The 6,433-nt window shown below is 26.5% G+C and overlaps 2 protein-coding genes across 6 annotated transcripts in view; one reads left to right on the forward strand and one right to left on the reverse strand.

The window, feature by feature from the left end:
• Positions 1-6,433, reverse strand: part of LOC117179332 (ecdysone-induced protein 74EF) — a 348,553-nt gene that overhangs the window by 156,166 nt on the left and 185,954 nt on the right. The gene's annotated exons all lie outside the window — the stretch shown is intronic.
• Positions 1-6,433, forward strand: part of LOC117179334 (U7 snRNA-associated Sm-like protein LSm11) — a 50,090-nt gene that overhangs the window by 369 nt on the left and 43,288 nt on the right. The gene's annotated exons all lie outside the window — the stretch shown is intronic.

Raw genomic sequence — 6,433 nt, forward strand, 5'->3', positions numbered from 1 at the left:
TTCTCTGTCGGTATACGAGAGCTTCTACGAAATTCCAAGAGATCGCGACTCTATCCACGAAAGCGGGAGAAACGCGAATTTCATTCATGAATTGTGAGTTTCCACGCGAGTATTTCTGACTAGATCTGAAATATCCAAGAATTTCTTTTGAGAATGGGCTCAGCATTTAAGGGCATGCGATACTTAGAAAATTGTCGATTTTACCAGTTTTAGGTTCCGACGGCTTTTTTTTCTTTAATAATCAATATTTTGACTTAAAAATTTGGGACATGATAGCGACCATGCTAACTGACGTCCCCACACACTTTTTTTGGTTTAATTCAATTTAATTTGGTTTAATTTTAATTAATTTAATTAATTTTTGGTTTAATTTGGTTTAATTAATAAAAGTTTTAATTTAACAAAATCTGATTAATTTGCATAGCGCTTAGGAATTAGTATCGATTTTACCAGTTTTAGGTTCCGACGGCTTTTTTTCTAGAATAATCAATATTTTGTCTTAAAAATTTGGGAAATGATAGCGAACATGCTAACGGACGTCCCCGCACACTTTATTTGTGTTTTTTTTTTCAAAAAATTTTTTTATATTGCTAACAACGTGTGTACATTTGGAGGTTATGTATGTTACAATTCTCCTGTGCGTTACTTCCGAACTACACAATATTTTTGGCCGAAAACTTTGGACTTGCAAATAAACATAGTAACTAATCTCCCGGAACTAACCCTTTTTGCAGGCAATCAAAAAAGTTTATTTCATAAATAATTTCCAGATTATCGGAAAGGCAGAGATGAAAAACGACGTAACCTCAAAATAATACATATGCATAAAATTTTTATTTAGCACAATAATTTTTTTTTTGTTATTATCCCTCAAAAAAAAGTCTGGGGACGTCCGTTATGATATTTTATAGCATCTACGAATTCAGTTTTTAAAGTTTTCATTTTTGTGGAATAAAGCCGGGGAAACTGTAAGTATCATATGCCGTTAAGATCCAACAGAGTATTTATTTAAAACATTTATTGTTTAAACAAATATATATCATAATTAATACATATACTTTATAGAAATGCAGTCTACAGTGAAGTAAACATATTTATTTTTGATTCTTAGGTTTTCTATTACTTTGCCTACTTTTATCATTTGAATTTAGCGCCCTTTCTAATTAGGTATTTCATGTTGTGACGTCAGCTGGAAAGATTCCTGCATACAAATATATAATACAAAAAATAATAATTTCAATTTGTAAAAATTTTATTAATTTAATTACAAATTAATTTAGGTTTTAGTTTATTTTATCAAGTTGCATTTTGAATTAAATTTTTGTTAAATAGTTAGAATTTAATAATTATAATTATGATGGTTTAAAAATAAATACTATATTCTATATTTCATCTTATTTTTGGTTCTTTTTATTTAGTTACATTTTTAATGTTAAAAAAATTTCAAGTTTAAACATTTTTTATTTTAATTCTAAAAATCTTGATTAATTTTTTAAAAACTATTTTGGCGAGAATTTTTTTTTTACAAATTATTACATAGAAATTGAGTATTCCATTTTTGATTAAAAATGGATCTTTTTTAGTTGAAAAATAAACTATTTGGTTAAAATTTCATGCATTTTAATGAGACTTCGCCTCTTTCCGTTGAAAATTATTCTTTATGGTTAAAAATTTCTCATGTTGGTTGAAAAATGACTTCTTTGGTGAAAAATTTAACTATTTTTTTTTCAAAATTCTTCTTGTTCGAAAATTTATCTATTTTCTTTAAAAATTTATTTCTACGTTACGAAAATGTCACTATTTTGTTAGAATTTTTTTTACAAACTAATTCTTTAAACTTCAAACTTAAATATAAATTTAAATTTTCAGTTAAAACATGTATTTTTTTTTTAGTTGAACATTCATCTTTTTGTTTGAAAATGAACTTTGTTTATAATTGAACTATTTTGCAGAAAATCACCTTTGTTTGTTGAAAATTAATTAAATGAAAATGTAGCTATTTCAGTTTTGGTTATAAAATTATTTTTTTACTTAAAAAATCAATTATTTAGCGAACAAGCGAGCGATGCGAGCCATCGTTTTGGTTGAAAAATCATTTTGTTTTGATTGGGAATTCAAATATTTTGTTGAAATTCCCCTTTTTGGTTAAAAATTATTTTTCAAACCAACAATGAAAAATTCCATTTTTGATGAAAAAGTGATCTTTTTCAATTCAAAATTCAACAAAATGGTTCAAAATCCATGTATTTTTTAAAAAATTCATCTTTTTTGGTAGAATATTATTCTTCTTGTTTTAAAATTTACCGATTAGATTGATGATTCTTTTTTTTTATTTTCAACTATACCATTTTTTGTTTGAAATTAAATTATTTTATTAGGAAATCGTTTTTTGTTGTTGTTTGCAAATTAATTTTTTTTAGTTTAAAATTTGTCTTTTTGTTAAAAAATAATTTATTTTTACACTGAAAATTTAAAGTAGCAAATTTACCTATTTAGTTGAAAATTCGATTTTCTTTGATTAAAAATGATTTTTTTTTAAATTGAAAAATCAACTTCCATTTTTTGTAAAAGAATTATATCTTTTTATAACCAAAAAGGTATTTCAGATTGAATGGGAAAGTGTAAGATTTCGGCACACCGAGGATAAAAATGATAATACAAATTACATGGAATAAAACTATTATTTCAATAAATTAAAAAAATGATTTCTCAGCAAGGCAAACATCTTGTCAGTATTCTCCCGCAAAATTTAAATAATGCAATTATTATTTGAGTTATTTTTTAAAATTTATTTGAGCTATTTAACCGATTAAAATTTGAAATAAAACGAACAATGTAAACAAAAAGACAGTTTTGCTTTAAAAGGTATGAAGAATAAATAGTATGTACGAACATTTAAACTCTTGAGAATACTATTTCTGACACCAAAAACTGAAAAAAAATTTTTATCTTAAAATTGGCTAGCAAAAAAGAGAATAGAAACTCTTACTTAAATAAAAATCTTTCGTAACCCTAGGTACTGCGTACATTGGAATTACCTAAAATTTATATTGGAACTCTGTTATTTTTCTTTGCTTTTTTCGTCAAATAGTTAATGACAAAAATTCTAGATCAAGGCGTCCACGTTCGAGTATTTTTTTTATTACATCCTGTTCACAGAACAAATATGTGTTGGAATTTTATTTTAAACTTTTTTGGAAAAACCTACTTATTTCATTTCTTATGGATTGAAATGCTTATTCATTAAATTGTCATATACAATGATGTAAATATAGTATATTTAAACATTTTTTAAAATACAAATCTCGCCAATTTCTTGCATTTTCAACAGTTCAAAATTAAATCTTCCCCTTTTATCGTTTTTCTTCGTTTTCTTACATTTTTGGTAGAAAATTCACTTTTAGGTACTACACTTTTAGTCATTATTTCAGTTGAAAATTGTAATATTTTAATAAAAATTCGTGATTTTTATTCGAAAACTTATCTATTTTGTTAGAATTTTGGCCTTTTTGCGTTAAAAATGCAAACCGTTTGATTAAAAAATAATCTGCTTTGTTTGAGAATGTAACAATTTTGTTAAAAGTTTGTCTTTTTGGTTGAATTCAACTTTTTTTTGGATCAAATAATGAAACATTTTTTAGATTAAAAATAAACTATTACATTTTTGGTTAAAAATTTGTTTATTTTTTGCAAAATTTAATTATAAATTTAACATTTTCAACAATTTGATTAAAATGTCATTCTTTTTGTTAAAAAATCACCTTTTTTATTACAAATTTCTCTTTTTGGGTTGAATGCGACTGTTTTTGATTCAAAAATAAAATCTCTTTCGATTGAAATATGACCTACTTGCTTTTTGGTTTATAAATCATCTTTTTGGGGTTAAAATACTGTTGCTTCGTAGAAAATTTAATTATTTTGTTTAAGATTCAACGACTTCGTTGAAAAACGTCCTTTCTGGTAAAAAAAAAAATAAATCATTTTAATAAAAATTTGTTTTTAGAGATGAGAACTCAAAGATATGGTTGAAAAAAATCTGTTTTGGTTAAAGACTCAACTATTTTATTGATAATTAGTATTTTTTATTCAAGTAGGCATTTTAATACAAAAAAATGTTTTTAGCAATCTGCGAATGCTACTCATAAAAGAGATTCTTGATTAAAAGAAAATGTCTTTGTTTCAAAGCGGTTTTTTGTTCCAAAGAAAATAATTCTTTATTTTCTAATGGTTTTCTACATTTTGAAGTTATTTTTGGCTAAATAACAAAAATTGTGTTAAAAAAACGGGTTTTTAAATTATAAACACATATTTTTCTTGGTGTGGTGTTGACGTTTATTGACACTTCTTTGCTGATATTGGTATGCTTTAATTGCGATTTAATGAATATCGCGAAGGCCGCTAGACTCTATACAGAAACACTCATGCGCGAGAGCAAGGAATTTGACCTCTGCAAATGCGTCAACGTGAATCAATTTATTCTTTGAATTTCTTCCTTCATCCGAGCGATTCCGAAATTTTGTGTTAACAAAAATATTTATAAGGTGAAGCTTCTTGATTTTTTTGACGACGGATTCAGGAATTCTTCTTAACCTTGAACTACCATGAATAAATCAATTGAAATGAGGTTTTGAGAATTATCTCCAGAAACTTTCAAGGAATTCATACATAATATAACATAATATAATATGTATGGTCGAATTCGAATTAAGCAATTTAAATTAAAGGTTTGAAGCATAATCTTTAAAGTTCGGCTCTTGGTCAAATCAACAAACATGTATGGATTTTGAATTTTAAAACTTCTCATAATTATTTAATATTTAATAATTCAAATACTTTTCACATTTACATAAAATATCATTTAATTAAAGTTCGTAATTTTTGGATAAATTTCTCGACACCTCATACACTGAAATTTTCCTAGTAAATAAAGATGTAATCAAACGGTGCTTAAAAATAAGAGATTATATAGATATTAGATATAGGACGTTGTAAAAATATCAAGAAAGAGAGGAGATGCTACACTATGATGAACAAGATCTATAGAAAAGTTTTTTTTCTAAAAAAAAAAAAAAAAACAGATCCAACAAAGCGTTTTCATTGAGATACACATCAAACACTTCTTTGGAAGATTACATATTTTCAACAAAAATTATCCAACAATAACTGACAGAGGATATTGTAGAATAATATAAAACAAAATCAGCATGAAAGGTTATTCATTATAGCAAAACAGAACTATTGAACAATGTTTTTTAACAGATAGAAACATCCGTTAAGGATGATTCATCATCAAAAGATGATGTGCACCAACAAAACAGAACCAACTGATAATATTTTCTAAGGATAAACAGGAGCAACTTAATTCGGTCATTTTTTTAGCAATAAGTGAAAACAACGAAAAAGGCTGTCGAAAAATTCACAATCAGATGCTGATGTACAACAATAAAACAAAACTAACAGAAATTATGTTTTAAGGATAATCAGGAGAAAATCCGTTCCTTTAAGAATATAGGATAATAAACAGCGCCACCAGTTAAGATATTCCAGGAATAAATAGGAGGAACAATCTTCTTTTAGGACAGACAACCTAAACCACAGATGTCTAATGAAATAAAAAAATAAAATAAAAAGATGGTTTAGGAACAGTTGAACAGGTATTTTTTTCGAACAATAAATTAAACGAACAACAAAGGCTGCAGAAAAATCCACAGATGATCCGAAGATGACGTACAACAATAAAACAGAACCAACAGAAAATCATTCCTAAAGCTATACTGGAGAAACTTCTTTCTTCTAAGATTATACAATAATAAACGGAAGCAACAGAGCAGATTTTCCAAGGATAAATAGGAGGAACAACCTTCTTTTAAGACATACAACCTAAACCATACATGCCTAACAAAGTGAACAAAAGAATAATGTGGTTAGGAACAGTAAAAGAAAGGTCATTTTTTAGAACATTAAATGAAATCAATAAAAAAAGGCTCTCAAAAAGTCCTCAGAATCAGAGGATATTCTACAATAGAGATAGTATTTTCCACTAAAAATTAACAAAACAATCAAACTAGCAGAAGATGATCGAAGGATGATGTATAAAACAGATCCACCAGAAAATATATTTTATAGATAAACAGGAGGAACATCCTTCTCTTAAGACAGATAACCTAAACCATACATGCCTAACAAAATGAACAAAAGAATAATGTGATTAGGACCAGTAAAAGAAAGGTCATTTTTTAGAACATTAAATGAAACCAACCAAAAAAGGCTCTGAAAAAGTCCTCAGAACCGGAGGATATCCTACAATAGAGATAGTATTTTCCACTGTAGGTTAAGAAAACAATCAAACTAGCAGAAGATGATCAAAAGATTATGTATAAAACAGATCCACCAGAAAATATTTTTATAGATAAACAGGAGGAACATCCTTCTC

This window comes from Belonocnema kinseyi, chromosome 9 (genome assembly GCF_010883055.1).
Source record: "Belonocnema kinseyi isolate 2016_QV_RU_SX_M_011 chromosome 9, B_treatae_v1, whole genome shotgun sequence".
In the NCBI taxonomy this organism is placed as follows: domain Eukaryota; kingdom Metazoa; phylum Arthropoda; class Insecta; order Hymenoptera; family Cynipidae; genus Belonocnema; species Belonocnema kinseyi.